Here is an 18,425-nt window from a genome sequence, read left to right as displayed (position 1 = left end):
ATCTTCAGAATCTGGTCTTCTAAAGAACAGTTAGGCTTGATCTCCTCTAGGGCTGACCGGTTTGATCATCTTGCAGTCCAAAGGACTCCACAATGGGTAGTTCTTTCCAGAAATCAGAAGTAAATACCAGAAACCAACAAAAATCATGAACACAAAATCATGAACACAAAATCATGAACTGTTTGCAGGACGCTGCAAACAGTTGTAAATGGGGGCCAATTGCCGAGTTTTTCAATCACATGATGAGGAGGAATGTGTATTAGTGTGGGGTGAGGAGAAGAAAGGGAAGTCGGAACTTCAGAACGGGTTGTGAAACTGTTAGGTTGAAATCCATCATAGCATCAAACCAGTTGTTAAGCGAGGACAAGATATCAATCTATTTGTAGAAATGGAAAAATCTTACTGAACAAAGTATTTCTTGATAAAATGGAATTTGCCTAGAAATATCTCCACCAATTAAATAGAGATGGTTTTACCTCCTACTGTGTGTGTGGCAAGGAGCAAATATGAAGCAAAGGGAACTAGGAAATAGCCCTGCATGTTATAAAGATGAAAGCTGTAAACAGGAGAAGGTGAGATTATTGCTTGGAATGTTATATTTTACTGCCATTTGTTGCCACTGGGAATAAGAGTACAGAAAGCAGAGGAAAAGTAATACAAGCAAAGAAAGAAACTCACCAACTCCCAGCCTTCATTTAAAAAATAAAAAAGATACAGGAGTCCTTGCTGATTTACTCTGCTAGTTGTTGTCAACTGTAGGGGATGGTGCTCATCTCCATTTCAAGGCCATTGAACCAATGCTGTCTGAAGACATTTCTTCAGTCACATGACCAGAGTGACATCATGGGGCACTGTGGCCTTCCCACTAAATGGTACCTATTCATCTACTCACATTTGCACTCTTTCAAACTGCTAGGTTGGCAGGAGCTGGAGCAAGGATGGGAGTTCACCCCATTGTGTGGCAGTTGGGTTTCCAACCTGGGCTGCTCCAGCTGACAAGTACAGCATCTTAACTACTGATCCACCATACCATCCTTCCTTTAAAAACAGAGGCACTTGAACAAAGTAAGTTATTTCTTGAAGAGGGTAAGTTAAGAGGAACATTCAAAAGCCTATTCCACATGCTGAATGATGCTCAGACTTCCTTCTAAACAGTATATTATGCCAGCATAGTTTTTCATACAAATCAGGGGCTGACTGTTGTATACCATTTTATCTAATAACCTACAATGTAATACAACTGGAGAAGAGTGTGACTAAGCTGGTTTTCTCTTTTGCTTCTCTCTTTCTCTCCCTCTCCCTCCCTCCCTCTCTTTCTCTTTCTCTCTTGCTCTGATGAAAGGGGCCATTGCACAAAGAAGATCACCCAACTGTCCAACCACTATTGAACCACAGAATAGGGCCTTGTTTAGATAATTAGTGAATCCTTTAGCAATAGCAGTAGCACTTAGACATATATAGCTTCATAGTTCTTTACAGACCTCTCTAAGCAGTTTACAGAGTCAACATATTGCCCCCAACAATCTGGAAGGATAGAAGGCTGTGTCAATCTTGAGTTGGGATCAATCTCCTGGCAGTGAGTAAATTTAGCCTGAAGTACTACGTTCTAACCCCTGTGCCACTGTGGCTCTAGTTTTAATTTAGTCCTAGTAGAATAAAACATTAAAAGTCAAAATGGACTGTGCAAGCAACATATCAAAAAGATTCAAGAGGTCCTCATTGAATACAATTTTCAGTTCTAGATATTGCACAGCTGCAGTTGGAAGGAAGTATTAAAATTAATTTTTTACCCAAAGTGCAGCTGAGTTGTAGCATGAATTGCAGAAACACATTATTTCTGTAGGCCTAAATTACCCCAGCTCTGATAAATTGGGATTTCAAACATATTACCTAAAGCACATTTGCTATGCCAAGTTGTTATTCCCTGGGAAACCAATAGTTAAAATGGGGAAAATTAAAAAGCTGTTGTAATTTGTTTATATTTATTGAAACATAGTTTAGTTTTTGAGTGGGTTAACTATGGAACTGATGGTGTAATGCACTTTTATAATCACCAACTCTTTTGTGGAAATTAGACATTGATTCTAAATGCAGGCAATAAGCAAATAAAATTACCATTCTTTGAAACAAAATGTCATCAAGTATATGAGATATGGGTAAGTGATTAAATGAACATGTTGAAATATAAGCTACTCTTTTTCTTATAAGTAGAGAAGGCTACAAATGTTTTTTTTTTAAACTGGAGTTTAATCATGTTTAAGTAAACAATAAGCATGATTAAACTTCAGTTTAAATATATACACACACAACATACATACGCACACACACACACACACACACGTTTGTGGGTGATTGGGTCTTTATTTTTAAAGACTAGTTATATACTAATCTTTATTTTTTAGGGGAAAATTTCAGAATATTCTGCACAGCTAAAATAAATGTAACCAGCAACAATAACAGCAGCGACAATGATCTATAACAGCTGAAATTTAAAGATCGTTGTGCTTAAGCCCACTCAAAACAGTGGGATGATTAAATAATGATTTCAATGCATCTCCTCTAAGGACTCTTCCAGTTTGTTGTTTTGTACCACATTGGGATCAGTCTAAAACCATATTATTAATTTTATTTCATTTGATTAATGCAATCTCACTTACCCAACTCTGGGAAGCTTACAGTTCAAAACAACAAAGCCAAATTTGTATAAATAAATTACAACAATTATCATATTGACTGTACTTGGACACCGAATTGATTTATTTCTTACCCTGTTCTGCTTTACAGGAAAATGCAGCAAATAGTACTATGATGTAGTAAGGCACAAATTACTGCCCTGGTGCATCTGTGAGAGTATTAATATTGTGGAATATGTTGTTCATATGTGCATATGTATATGACATAATTGTGGCTTGAAACCAAGAAGCACACAATGGCATTGCTGAATAAGTCTTGACTAGACATTGTAGACAGGTAAGATTTCTTTTGTTCAATAGAAAAAATATAATGTCTCTTGGAAATTTTGCTTTCCTTGCTATTTTGCATTGAATGAATGAGAATTTAAGTGAGTGAACATAACTTTTTTTCCCACAAGCTTTGAGTTGCAGTAATAACTGTAAACAGAATTGTTATTTTGGTTTTGGCATAAACAGCAAGCATAATGAACCCCTCTTGCAGAAAGGATGCTAAGGTCAATGACCCATTGTTTCTTCAAAGAAGCTTAAAGCAGGAGTAAGTGACCTCTCCCAAACTACCAAAGATAAAGCGATGCTATGTTGGCCACAAGTGAAAATTAAAACAAAAGAGCTAAAGCTTCCTTTGGCTCTCTATTCTTGAGTGCCCATTAAGATCTTACAATCAACCCAGGCTCCAGTTCCTTTCAGAAGTAACCATTCTGTCCTTTCCCTGCTGTGTTTATAACACCTCCCTCTAGAGACCCAGCTGCCTGCTAGCAATTAGCAGGGCCTTCATGGTATTTCCTGAGGGGAGAATTGTTGGCTAGGGCCTGAAGATATCTTGAGTCAGGCTTTGTAATTTCTAGTACAGGTCTTTGCATACCATTGATTAGTGTTTGGTTTCTAATGAGAGTGAACAATGTAGCTGAAGCTGGATCAATGCAGTTGGGAGATATCCTTGCATCTGCATATGACAGGATGCTTCCTTTTTCTTTCATCAAAATAACAATAAATTAAATGTTTGTCAGAAGAGAAGCTTTCAACCTTTGTTAGCAAGATTGTCAGATCTTGACACCACAAGACAGAAATGTCAAAGTTTAAAGCTGTTTTACTTTACTAAGGACCAAATTGTATGACAAAGGAAGGGTATTCTTTTATCTTTCCCCATAAAGCTAATTTCCCTATATTTATATGAATCTAGCTCTGTTGAGTGGTCATGTGAACAGTGAATTATTATTCTGGATGAAGCTTTTAATGGGATTTGAATTTTCATGCTGATAGGTTTAAACAAATATTTCAATCAGCAGTTGTGATTATATTGTGCCGTTTTTGTTCATCAGACATATCAGGTGTGTTTAGCATGAAATTATTAAAGGAATGCCCAGTCTTGTATTCCAAACATGAATTTCAACAATATTATTGTCATCTTAATGTGATAATTACATGTGCATAGGGTCATGGATTTGAAATAGTGCATCAAAGAGTTTGAAAACTAATAACTAGAAGAGGTAATCTGACATTCATATAAAATCTAAGGGTACTTCCCACACACGTTGTTCTTAGAAGAACTATGCATATAAAAATGAGTACTGTGGTACAATAGTTGAAGACACATGTTTGCACACATTAAAAAGGGGTACAAGTACATATCACTGGCAAGCAGATAGTGATGCATGCTGTTACCTGATACAGGCAATTATCACCAATAAGTTTCTTGCAGTTTCAAACATTTTTGTATTACACCATGACATTTACAATTTCAAACTGCTCATGTCAATAATGTATGCATGCATTGTTTACATACAGTTGGAAACATTTCTTGATGCAAAAGGGGGGGGGATCAGACCATGCAAACATTCTGCTAAATAGTGCTAAACAGAAGAAGATACTATAATAAGGTGACCAGATTTTCAGATTGGTAAAGAGGGACACCTTTGATGGGGAGGGGGGGTTGATTAAAAATTTTATACGGAGCAACAAAAATGTTCATACAACGCAAAAATAGTATTGTAATATTTTTTTAAAATTTTGACATAACTACAATTTACAAATATAAATTGTAACTGTTGCCAAACATCAAAATTTTGATCACGTAACCATGAGAATGCTGCAATGGTCACTAAGTGTGAAAATGGTTGCTAAGTGTGAAAAATGGTAATCAGTCACTTTTTTCAATGCCATTGTAACTTTGGTCACTATACCACCTTTCTGGCCACAGTTCTTAAGTGAATAACTGCAGCTGATAAGTTAGTAACATAAGTGAATCTGGTTTCCCCATTTGACTTTGTCAAAAGGCAATTAAAATGACCCCAGGACACTGAAACCATCATAAATACGAATCTGTTGCCAAACATCAAAATTTTGATCGCATGACCATGAGGATGCTGCAACGGTCGCTAAGTGTGAAAATGGTCGCTAAGTGTGAAAATGGTCATCAGTCACTTTTTCCAATGCCATTGTAACTTTGGTCACTAAGCCCATTATACCACCTTTCTTGCCACAGTTCTTAAGTGAATAACTGCAGGTGGTATTTTGTATTTTGGATAGAATCTTTTTTTAAATAGCCTAAGACAATTTAAAAAAAGAATCCACACAGAATAAATTGAAGTAAAACATTTCAAACTATTCTTTCTATGCACAATATATTTCAAAGTATTGTGCATAGAATTTTTAAACATGGTTTCACCTTTCTTGCCACAGTTCTTAAGTGAATAACTGCAGGTGGTATTTTGTATTTTGGATAGAATCTTTTTTTAAATAGTCTAAGACAATTTAAAAAAAGAATCCACACAGAATTTTAAAAAATCCTATGCACAATAAATAAAATATTATTTTAAAATACATTAAAAAAATAAAAGAAAAAAAACCAGCTCACTTACCAGCAGGCTTGCACTACAAGTCAACCCAGAATGATGTAGATGTTAATACAAAGAACTGAGCAAATTGAAATGGTGAAATTAGTTAGGGAAATATTTTTCAAAGAAACTTTGCCACCATTTTGGAGCAGACCTCCAACCTCTGTGCCCCTCCCCTCTGGAAAATCCAGGAAGTAACAGTCGCTTCCCTCTCTAGCCAAGTGTTTCCTGGAGCTCTATGGTACTTGGTCATTTTTTCTTATAAAAGTGAGTAAATGGGGCATGGGGGAGTCCGTTTTGTTGCTTTAACATTTTAATATCTTCAATGAAAGTACTGAGACAGAGAGAGGGATTAGACAGGGTGTCTTTTGTCTTGCCCCGGTTAGGATTCCTTAAGCAAATCCACTGGGCTTTCAACATGAAGCCAGAAAATCAGGATTTTTTAAAAACGGCCCGGGACACGGGATAAATTGTTATAAAGGGTAACCATCCCGCTGAAATCAGGACGTCTGATCACCTTATACTACAAAGCAAATACTGTATAGTGAATGCTAATTCTGTATCCATAAATAACTCTTATGATCCTGAATGGCATTTCTCAGCCCAAAGATTGAGATCTGAACAGAAAATGATTTTTGTATGCAATTGTTCATCTGATGTGGCGCCACATGATCTGGACATCTAAGACAGAAATATAGGTTGCAAAAAGTTCTCTTACTCTGACTTTCATATTTGTGCATTGAACCGGATCCAAATTAGACTGAAGCTTGAACAAAACCAATTTCTCCATTTACACAATAACTCAATTTATAGGTTTATACTTTATGTTTCAGTGTGCTTTGGATAGAAATTTGGATAAATCAAGTATATCATGATGAAATTGCTCTTGGGCTTTCCTTAAACAAAAAGGGATTGTTTATCAAAGGGGAAAAGTATAGTGATTTTTATCTGTTCAGTATATTATATTAACAGCTTCGCATTTGAAAGGTGAATGAGTGGGAAAGGTGGATTTCTGGGGAGTGCTCAGAAACAAAGGGGATTAGGGAAGGAAAAGGACCCTATTTTATGAAATAGTCGTCCCCATTCTCCAAGTGGATTAAAATGGAACTTTTCTTTTAAAAAAACACTTATAGATAATAATGGGGTGGCCTTTTCTGTTGTTGATAAATTAACTTATTGGTTTATTGTTGTTTTAATAAGATTGTTGTTTACTTAGATATTTGTATCCTTTTATTATATTACCTATTTGGAACTTTGTTGATTATGGTAGAATACAAAATAGGTACATACCTGAAAGCAGGCATATATACAAAGAAAGAAAAAAAATCCATTCCCATTTTTTTTCAATTAACACCAATTTGCAAATGTATTTACATTTTTAATAAATATAGTTACTCCCATATGTTGAAATATGAGAGCATGCTAAATTAGATTGACAATTGGAGAAAAGAAAAAAATGTAACCTTGATACAAATTTAATATTCTGGCCTTAGGATAGAGACATATTTGATATATTGGTGAGTCAAAGATATCATCAATTACAGAAATTATAACGACTTTCATGGGAAGTACAATTTTCTTGGAGATTTCTTTGTGCATAAGATTTACCAAACTTAAGTGATTCATTTTCTACACAAGAATATGGGATATTTAGCTCACTCCAAGCCTTTGTTATAAAATTGGAGCCTATCTACTTGTTCCATATGAACCTAGCAATTAGTCTGAATTAGAGTTGAAAGCTGTCCCTGCATGGAAAGGTTACAGATACTTTTTCAAACAGAAAAACAGGGATCCATGTGTATTTTCATTCATTTCCAGTTAGGAGGGCTTGATTGACCATTGTCAGTCTATTTTAGGTTGGAAATGATTACAAAAAAACCAAACACAGTTTAAATATTCAAAATTATTGAAGATAACTGCTATTGTTATTTGCCATGTAAGTTAAGAACCAAGAGCAAATTTCTCCATGGCAATTGGCATGCACACTCATAGTTGGAGTCACAGCTAGAAAGAAAGTCAGCCTGTGGCTGCAATTCAGGCAGCTGCATGAGTTGCCTGGAAAACACTGCAGTTTGGCCCATGTTGTCTTTGCAAGTCACCATGCATGACCAATTGCTTTTGAAATTGAAGCGTTTCCAAAGCATTTCACGATAGAGCCTAGTGGAGCTTCCCCATGTTTAGTTTGCATTGGCTCAAACTTAGGCAAGCTCATCTCCATTCCCAAGCCAATTCTAACAAAATTGGATCCCTGCTTCTTTCCAACCCACTAAACCGTGGCTGAATAAACCCCCTTTCTCTCCCCTCTTTTCTTCTGCCAAGAAGAGAAAGGAATTTGGAGAGTTGTATGTAGAAAAGAGAGTTGTTTTTGTAATGACTGAATGGGAGTCAAATTTTTGAATACTTTTTTCCCCCAGCTTATCTTAAAATCCAAGTTGGATGGGAAATAGAGGTTCTAGGTCCTGGCTTGTTTTGGGGCAGAATAAAAATCCTCACTCAGCCTTAGTAAGTCAGGAAATGTCTATTCCAATGAAATCCTAGGTTCTGTATGAAGATCAAATCTGTTGTCAAGTCTGTATGTAAGGTAAAGGTTCCCCTTGTACATATGTGCTAGTTGTTCCCGACTCTGGGGGCGGTGCTCATCTCTGTTTCAAAGTCAAAGAGCTAGCACTGTCCGAAGACATCTCTGTGGTCATGTGGCTGGCATGACTAAATGCCAAAGGCACATGGAACACTGTTACCTTCTCACCAAAGATGGTTCCTATTTTTCTACTTGCATTTTTACGTGCTTTCGAACTGCTATGTTGCCAGTTCTCCATCTCAGACCCCTATGTACATTTGCCCAGCCCTTACCTACTACACATTAAGAAGATCAGTGAGGGAGGCTTTTTCCTCACTGGCTGGTGATACTATAGGATGGAGAGTAATGGACTCAGAGGAATCTACTAATTGCTGCCCTGCATTTGTCTCACATTAAGGCTGTAAGGACCAGATCACTCATATGCCTTGTTAAGGGGGTTCAACCTTCAGGACAGGCCAAATTATGGCAACATACTTTTCTGCCAGCTCCAGGACACATATTAAGGCAACTATAAGAAAAAGTAGTAACCTTCTTATAGGAGTAATTACTACCAGTAGCACTTGCAAGACGATAGGCACGGCATTGTGGTCGGCAATTTCTATATCTGAATTTTTCTAATTTATTATCCCCTCTGGCTGTCATTGGTTTATACAGAAAGATATAAGTGGTAACTAATAAACAACTGGACTGTTGCTATTAAATTTATATAAAGAGTACGTGAATGATAAATTTCATACCCTAGGCCAGTGAGGGCTAACCTTTTTTGGCTTCCTGCCAAAAGTGGGGGGAGCACAAGGAGGGTCATGCGTGGGCGTGCTGTTGAGGACTTGGAAAGTCCTCGACTTACGACCTGGTGGCTAGCAACAAGCCAGGCAGCGCCCTGATTGGCTGGGGCGCGGCGTCGCTTGTTGCTAGCCGCTAGGGGCGTGCTCATTGGCTATCCCTGCTTGACAGCTCCGTTTAAATAGCTGTCAAGCAGGGAAGGTGCTGAATCACCTGTAAATAGTTACCGTGAATAAACTGCTTGTTCTGTCAGTCCTGGCTCCAGTCTTGTCCTTCTGTCAATCCTCAAAACTGGCAACGAGGATGGATTGTGGCGATTCCAGTAATCGGCGCCTAGGACGAACGAGAGGGCAATAAGCTGCGAAGCGGCTCAAACTGCGGAGCACCCGCCAGTTCTTCAATCTGAACATTTTTTTTTCTCTTCACCTCACGTTGCGACCTAGAGATGGCAGCTCTTCCACCATTCACCCTGTTGGAACCTCTGGCGAGTCGTGGGCCAGGTTCCTTGAGCACTTTGAGTGCTACCTCATAGCCTCAAAGAATCATAACCTACCACTGGAGGAGAAGTGCAGTTTCTTCCTTAGCTGCTGTGGCCCGGCTATGTTCACCTCAGCGAGGGCCCTGGTTTCTCCTCGGCCGGTTTATCAACTCAGCTGGGAGGCGCTGATGGCAAAACTAAAAAACCATTACGCTCCCACCCCATCGCGAATCGTCCGCCGCTACGCTTTCCGCCAATGCGTGCAGAAACCGGGGGAATCGATCAGCCAATTTCTGCAATCTTTATGCGTAATGGCGATTCAATGTGACTTTGGGGACTTGGAAGACAATCTTGTAGAACAATTTGTCTGCGGAATCAAAGACATTCGCCTCAGACGCCATCTCCTGGCTCACCCGGAGATCACCTTACAGCAGGCCGTGGACGAAGCCAGAGCAGCCAAGCTCTCGGAGCAGTCCACGGCCAACATGCAGTGACTTCAGCCTCTCCCTCCTCCTCTACTTCCTCTGCTTCCTCCTCCTCTCCCTCCTCCTTGCCCTCCTCCAGCTGCTCATGCCTGCCTCATCGACGAGCTAGTGCTGCTAGTGGAGCCCGACTGTGAACAAGTGGCTCAGCTCTGTGCTCAACCTAGGCGGCCTCCCCCCCAGCCAGCCGTTCCAGCCTCATCTGCTTATGTGGGCTGTGGTGGCAGACACACCCACTCTCCATACCCCTTCAAGGGCACCATCTGCCATCGTTGTGGCAAGGAAGGACACATTGCACAGGTCTGCCATGCCTCGCTGCCTGCGCCTTCTTTCCTTCAGCAGCCTGCCGTTTCCCAGCTGCAACCATGCTGCCAGCCTCCACGGCCTCCGCGGCGGGCTGAAGATTGCTACACAGTGACCCAGCCTGACTTCGTCGGGGAGACTGTCAGCCAAACGTCCGCAGGGGCGAGGACGGTCTCTGCTGCCCTTCACCTGGAAGGTCAGCCCTGCACCATGGAAGTGGACTCCAGCTCCTCCCACTCCCTCTTTTCCTGGTCCACCTTCTCCCGCCTGTGTCTCCGCGTCAGCCGTGACTAGCTGCAACTGATGGACACGTTCCTCAGAGATTACCAGGGGACTCTTATTCCCACCCTGGGTTGTTTCCCCATCTGGGTTGACTATGGGGACTTTCACGGTCGCCTGCCTGTCTTGATAGTGCAAAAGCCCCTGCCGGCCCTGTTATGGTTAGATTGGTTCCCTCCCCTGGGTTTGTCAATTGGGGGAATCCATCAGGTGGGTGCCTCCGCCCCCTCTCTGGATGGCGTCCTCGCGGAATTTGCCGACGTTTTTGATGGCCAGCTGGGCTCTTACAAGGGCACTCCCATCTCCCTCAACCTTGACCCCCAGGTTACACCTATCCGGCTGAAGGCTTGCAGGGTGCCTTTTGCCTTGCAGGGCAAGGTTGAGGCCAAACTTGATAGGCTGCTGGCGCAGGGCGTCCTGGAACCCGTCAACCACTCGCGATGGGAGACCCCAATTGTGGTCCCTGTCAAGCCCGACAGGTCGGTCAGGATCTGCGCTGACTACAAGTCGACAACCAACCTTGGCCTCCATGCAAACCCCTATCCAGTCCCTCTTGTGCACCTGCTCCATTCCTTGGGGCGGGGCTGCACCTTTGCGAAACTGGATATGGTGCAGGCCTACCAGCAGCTCCCAGTGGATGACGATGCGGCGGCAGCCCAAACCATCATCACCCATCGTGGGGCTTTCCGTTGTTGCCGCCTCCAATTCGGCGTCTCTGTGGCCCCGGGGATCTTCCAGAGCCTCATGGAGCGCTTGCTCCATGGGCTCCCTGGTGTGGTTCCATATTTCAATGATGTTCTGATCGCTGCTTCCAGCTGCTCAGAACTCAGGAATGCACAGGAATGTCCTCCTCCGTTTTAGGGGTGCGGGCTTGAAATTGAAGTGCAGCAAATGTTCTTTTGCTGTGCCTAGGGTGGAGTTCTTGGGCTTCATGATTGACGCCCAAGGGATCCACCCGACACCTTCAAAGGTTGTGGCCATCAGGAACGCCCCCACTCCCTCCTTCAAGGCAGAGCTGCAGGCGTTCCTGGGGCTTCTCAACTGTCCTGACTCCAGTCTCATCCTTCCGTCGATCCTCAAAACGTGCCACACCCATAATGCTATGTGTGCCCCCCCCCACGCCTCGCATGCCCTAACAAATGGCTCCGCATGCCACCTGTGGCACACGTGCCATAGTTTGCCCTCACGGATCTCGGCCCAAAAGTTACAGAAGCAGTAGGAGTTTTAGTCCTTCAGACTGCAACATACACACACACACACACACACACACACACACACACACACACACACACACACATATATATATATATATATATATATATATATATAGACACACACACACACACACATATATAAATAAATAAATTTAGGAACAGACCATCACTTATTTCTTTACATGATACCCCACCATCTAATTTTCAAAATGAATGTTAGATTAAAAAAACATAATATGACCATTCAAATATATTATTCTGTCATCATTTTCCCCTCTATTCTGTTTCTTGTCTGTTAGCATTAAACATTGATTTTCTTTGAGTAATTGAAAGTTCTACAATCCTACAATTTACTGTTTGACAGTTCACTGCCCATTTCCTTTGTGAGTCCGTACTTTTATTTCAGAAGACAGCTTTTAAAGGTCAAGAATGTGGAAACAGGAGCCTTTTTTGTAAGCATACAGAGTTATTCAATTGGGGAGATCACAATGGCCATTTCATTTCAGCTATATAACAAAATCTCCCTCAAGAGCCCCTTGTCTTATAAGTAAAGGCTCTTTCTTGAATAAATTTAATTTTTTAAGTACCCATTGTCTCCTGGTCCATTTCTCCTGTGTGTTTCTCCCTTTTTTCTCCCTTTGTAGCATATTTCATATGATTCTTTTTAGTCTTTTTCTCTTTCTCTTGCCTCCCCCCCTTTATGATATATCCAGCCATCTGAAAGCTACCAATCCATAAATCATAATTATAAACCCTGGCAATGTAACATCAATTTGGTTGGAAGCCAAAAATCTGGATGGATAAATTCAGACAGACTGTTATTTTCCCCGATCAGCTCTATGAATGAGAGTGCCCAGTGCTACAACAACTGCCAAGCAATCTCAGAGACATTATCAATTCAGCCCAAAGCCTCTTTGCAATGTTGAGTTGAGTCTGAATCAAGCTTTTTATGATTCCCATTACTTTCCATATGCATGTTTCAAACAATAAGATTATGTATACTTCTTCCAGTTTTTATAGAGCAATGATATAATTGATATGCCTTTTATGTGCATTATATGAATTACTACTAATGCATTTTTACATACAGAGCAGCAGGGTGTTATGCACGTATTATACATTATGCATGTATAATATTATATAACAAATATAGTGTTTTTCCATTTCTTTTTTTTAGATGTTTTGATGAAAGTTGTTTATGAATACCATCATTCCTATCTCAAAATGTATTCTAATGTCATTTCTCTTGCTGTTACGGATATTGAGTGGCAAATGAACTTGTCCTTTTTTAAAGCCATACATCACTATAAGCCACCACCAAATTTTGATTTCTGTAATGCACCATTCCATAGTGTTAAGGAATTCTAAACTCTTTGAAACCATAAGGGAAAAACAAAAAAGACCTTTGCTAACATATCAAATAATTCTAGTTAAAAGAACAAAGGTTGCATTCACAAAGTGCTTTTGAGGGATTTGGAGAGGAAGATAAAATTTGCACACAGGAAGAAAATATTTCACAGTTCAAATCCTTCATCTTGATTTTGCACCTTTATGCCAGCTAATTAAGATGATATGGTTTTATTGGTTTGTGTGGGCATGTTTGCTAGATAACACAGATTGCAGTAGTTTTAGAAGTTTGATTCTAACAGTTTCCAGGGAGCTTGTGTAAATAAACATGTAGCCCTTAAAAATCAATATTCCTTTCAGCTCATGAAATCAAGCAGCTTTGGAGACAAAGAGCAGGCTCTTACCCCTTTGAGACATCAGTGCCATCAGCTAAAGTAACAAAAGGGAATTCAAGTTTTTAAAATTAGCCAAAGCAGCATACAGTCTTAGTGATTATGTATTGAAAAGGTTTACACAGCATGGATTGAAGGTTGTGCGAATACACTTAGATGTATCTATTACTGATAGCTTTTAGTCCTAGGGAAGTAGTAAGGTTGCCCATTTATTGCCAGTCCCCTCCTTTGCTGTTAATTGGTTTCTTTTATGATTCAGATTTAGAGTGCTATTGGCTCCCAGTGAAAGACTTTGTCTGCTGGAAGAATTAGCAAAATAAATCCCTTTTCATCAATGTGTCTTTCAAGAATGTGTGAAATTCCACACCTCCATCTTTCTTCCCAGTAAAGTGTAGGGTGGAAGGGAACGAGCTGCTACCAATTAATCAATTATTATGAAAGCCACTTGGCTATCAGACTAGATAGTTATATACTGGCTAGTTATCTTTTTGCTTCTTATCATGAGGTTTACATTATTTGAAGTTTCAAGAATTTGGGAATTTTACATATTTTTAGTAGGTTGGAGTATTTGCTAATCTTTTCACACTATTTTTTTTCCTATTTCCATTCTGGAAAAATATCTTCTTTTCAGCTAAGGAGACATTGAGGAAGCCTTATTCCCTAAAGAAAGAGACAGAATAACAAAAGATACAGTACTTTTCACCATATAAAAACCATTCTACAACCAAAGACCATGTGTCTTTGGGAAAGTTAGTATTTCTATTTTAGAAAGCTTTGACAAGTGAGAAGAATAAAAATGAGGTGGGGGATAGAAAGAGAGAGAAAGAGAACAACTTTTTTTTCTAAGTATTCAAGAAACTATTGCCATTAGGGTATATTGGAATTATTTCATTTGTACAAAAGATAATAGAAAATCCCAATATGAGAGGCTATGAGTGTAAGACATTTTGAGAAAGTATGACATTAAAGGAATGGTGTTTATTTAGGTCAAATTGTCTTAGAATCTTTTGGTACATTAATGATTTGCTCATAACTATGTTTTTCCTTAAGGGTAACAAATAGAGGAAGCCATCTTGTTTTCCACATCACTAGTTTTAATGTGCTATAGCATATTGCCATGGTAACAAAAGCCTGGTGTGAAGACAACTGTATAGGCCTCATTTCTGCTAAAGTTGAATCACCAATTAAAATATTCTTCCTGTCCTCTGGGGCTTCGAAGATTTTAGTAGAGTTGTGAAGACTGCCTGATGAGCTGATGTACTTAGTAACCTTTATTAATTCTCCATAATGTCGCAACTCCTTTTGCAAAAGAAGACTTCTTTTTTTTTTCAATCTAGAATTTACCCCAGTTTTAGATGAATGCTAAAAATAGGAAACTTTCTTTTGAATAATGAGGCGAGAGTCGTCTGGTAACAGTAACGGTTTTTCAGGTTTATTTTAACACAGGTCTGTTAACTTGGAGGATTCAGAACGCGGACAGCTCCTGACCAACTGACAGCTCTTTATATACTCGAGCTGTCAGTTGGCCAGCCAATAGGCGCCCGGCGCGTCTCCCTCCAGCTGGCGGGTGCGTCGCAGCCAATCGGGTGCCAGCTGTTCCAGCCCCTCCCATCAGCTGGCACGGGAGGACGTAACACCTTCTCTTGAGATAAAATATGGAAGATATATAGAGTAATCTTCATTTGAGTGAATCTGTTAACAGGAGATGATTTATGTCTTTTATATCTAGACCGACTTGTTTGTCATTTTCTGACAGTGTGGATGAGTCACTCACACTCAGTGTGTAAGCAAAGATTAATTATAGCAGTGTTTAAAATAAAACCCTGATACTAGTATGTGGGATGAGTCTTCCAAAATTGTTTTCAGGCATCATTCATCCTTTCATGAATGCAGTCCTATGACACACTTCTTTTTTTCTTTTTTAAAATTAGTAGCCATACATATACATTGAAAACATCTCACTTTATTAAATTAGTACATTAGAATTTTAATTTCTAGAACCTATTTTTTAAGTACATAAAAGGAGATAGTGGATGATGATGAAGAAGAAGAAAAATTCAGCAAAGAGAAGAATTTTTAGTTGCTAATGATGAAGTATGATTGACATTCCATATTCAAGTTATTTAATTCAGAGTAAAGACAGTATAGGTAAAGCAGTTACAATCCTTTTCTATTTACTTAAAATAGCATAAATAAGACTTTACAGAAAATGAAATTAAAAAGTCCCTTACAAGAGCCATAAGGAGTGAGCTATTGACGAAATATTACAAACTCCTCACATGATTAGATATTGCCAAAAATTGTTAAATACAGGTAGTTCTGAACTTATGACCACAACTGAGCCCCAAAATATGTTACTAACTGAAACATTTGTTGAGTTTTGCCCCATTTTATGACTTTTCCTGCCATGTTTGTTAAAAGAATCACTGCAGTTGTTAAATTAGTAACACAGTTATTAAGTCAATCTGGTTTCCACATTGACTTGGCTTGTCAGAAGGTTGGAAAAGGTGCTCACATGACCCCGGGACAGTGCAACCATCATAAATGTGAGTCAGTTCCCAAGCATCCAAACGTAAATGATGTGAACATGGGGATGCTGCAATGGTCATAAGTGTGAAAATTGGTCATAAGTCACTTTTTTCAGTGCCGTTGTAACTTCAAACGGTCACCAAGAGAACTGTTGTAAGTTTAGAACTACCTGGATACTCTGGCTTATTATTATGTAGTTTAAAGAAAGTTATGAATAGAATGCAGTCATCTGATTGCATAATCCACTTGATTATTATTTAAAATCTTCTTTTGTTCCAAAATGACTCTTCAAAGCTATGCTCCCACAAAACAACAAATGCAAAGACTATTAGTTACCAAATTATACAGGGCAAATCTGCAGCTATATTTCTATTTCTGATGAATCTTAGTAAGAAAGTAAACGAGGGTGAGTAATGCCTACTTCAACATGAGCTGCATAGACCACGGGAATACTCCTGCTTTCAGCTCAAGAGAGTCTGAACTACAAGTTTTCTACAATTCTGAATGGCCTTGCAAGGGGAGTGAGGAGGATTCTTCATAACATGGAAGAAAAAAGGATGAAAAAAATTGAGAAAAGAAATCTTGCCTGCCCCTCCATCCCCTATATATATAATATAGCATTTCCAGTTCTGACTTAAGCATTTCACTGGGGTACTTTTTTGTGGAGGAGGGAGGGGAAATGCTGGAGAATAGGAAAATAATATTAAATTATTATTTCAGTCATTTTAAAGAGACTTTTTGGACACACTGACATCACCACCTGGTTTGAGGGGGGAGGGGAATCTTTTTTTTTTCATAAGAAAAAAAGTGCATGTTGAAGGGCAAAGAACTCTTTTTAAATCTAACAGAAATTATCCTACTCTAGGGGCAATCAAGTCTTCTATTTTATTCCACACACACCCCCACTCCTTCATTGATAACTTCACCTTTTATGGTGCCCTTATGTGAAAGATTGTGCCCCACTGTGTGATGCTAAGCAGATGACCAATCAGCTTATCATTGAAAAGAAAGAAGATTGCCCTTTTTGTATATATATAAAAAACACCTATGGAAAATCTTTTTGTGTGTTGGCATTTACAAACATATCTCTAGAAATGTGTATGGGATGTTTTATATATGTTTCCATCTCTGTGCACATATTTGGAGCTGTACATGTGCTTATTTGCACATACAGACTAGGAGGCATGATTTTAAAGATTTAACCCAGAATTTAACCCAGAGGTTTGAATAATATATCTCATACGTAATACGTCACTAAACCTCTTTGTAGCTTTTACGGTAAAGTAAGACTATACAGGCTTCATATAGATCAGGACAGAGGGCCATTTCACTCCTGCATTTCCCTGTGTATCAATTCAGTAGACTAAATTTGAGGAACAAAATGGCTAGTTCAACAAAATAGCTATATTAAACCTTTGCTCTGAATAATAATGACAGCTTATCCAATTTGGGATTATGCATGTTTACTTTTGAGGAAAAAGGGGGAAAATGTAACTGATGTCTAGGCTAGTTGACCCTAAACAGATACACAGCTTTAGCCAAAAGCTAAACCACACTGTGCTGAGAAAGAATTACATGCTGGGATTTTACTATGAAATTTGGCTTTCTAACATGAAGTGGTATGGAGGGACATAAATATAGAGGGTTCTCATTCATACTATATTATCATTCCCAGTGAAATCATGGGTACTCAGGCACATTTTCTTTCCTCCAACATTTCTTTCCAAACTAGCAATGACATTAAAAACATCCTTTCAAATGACACAATAGATGTATGTTTCAGCTAGGGATATCCCTGGCCTCCTCCATCCCAATCACAGTCAATATAAGAGGACAATAGTTGTTTTTCAGTGTACAAAAAAAGCTTCCAGAGATAGAATTTCTCTATCCCTAGGATGCATTTTTTGAGGAACAGATTTCACTTCAGCCACCACAGAGTCAGGAGACGATTTCTTCTCCTTCCAATTCACCATCATCTACAGTAGATGAAAAAAATATATTAAGGGAGCTACAGTGGTTGATGATAGGGAAAGAAACATGGTCTATAAATCAGCACATTTACCAAAATGCTTATTTGGCTCCCCTCCTGTTCTTTTTTTTTTGTGGGGAGGGTTAATTGGGTGTTCAAAGTAGAACTGGAAACAACACCTTAAAAATAGAGAGGAAAAGTGACAAACATTTCAACAGAACTGCAAAGTGAAAAGGCTGTAGAAACCTTTGCATAATTTAGAATGGCACACACACACACACACACACACACACACACACACACATTATTTTCCTTCAATAAATAAGCAGTCCCACTCAGCTATGCTATGTGCTTTGAGTTATTTAGGAACATGTTAGAAAAGCATTAGAGTAAGGCACTAAGTAGCAATAAACAGCACTGCACACCAAATTGTTTATTATAGTAAGAAGAATATGATTGCTGAAAAAGCCATACCCTTTAAATGTTTCACTGACCTGTGTCATTCTAATTAACATGCCTCCCATAAGAGTATGGTTATCCGAGT

At 39.2% G+C, this 18,425-nt stretch overlaps 1 long non-coding RNA gene across 1 annotated transcript in view; it reads right to left on the bottom strand.

The window, feature by feature from the left end:
- LOC116508525 overlaps nt 1-18,425 on the bottom strand; it is a 123,874-nt gene that overhangs the window by 34,611 nt on the left and 70,838 nt on the right. The window contains exon 4 of the long non-coding RNA XR_004255355.1: nt 9,116-9,221. This is a non-coding gene — a long non-coding RNA (uncharacterized LOC116508525). The remainder of the gene's footprint in view (nt 1-9,115; nt 9,222-18,425) is intronic.

Source organism: Thamnophis elegans, chromosome 4 (assembly GCF_009769535.1).
Source record: "Thamnophis elegans isolate rThaEle1 chromosome 4, rThaEle1.pri, whole genome shotgun sequence".
Classification (NCBI taxonomy): Eukaryota; Metazoa; Chordata; class Lepidosauria; order Squamata; family Colubridae; genus Thamnophis; species Thamnophis elegans.
The sequence above is the reverse complement of the archived record's forward strand: the minus strand, read 5'-3'. Positions and strand labels throughout refer to the sequence as shown.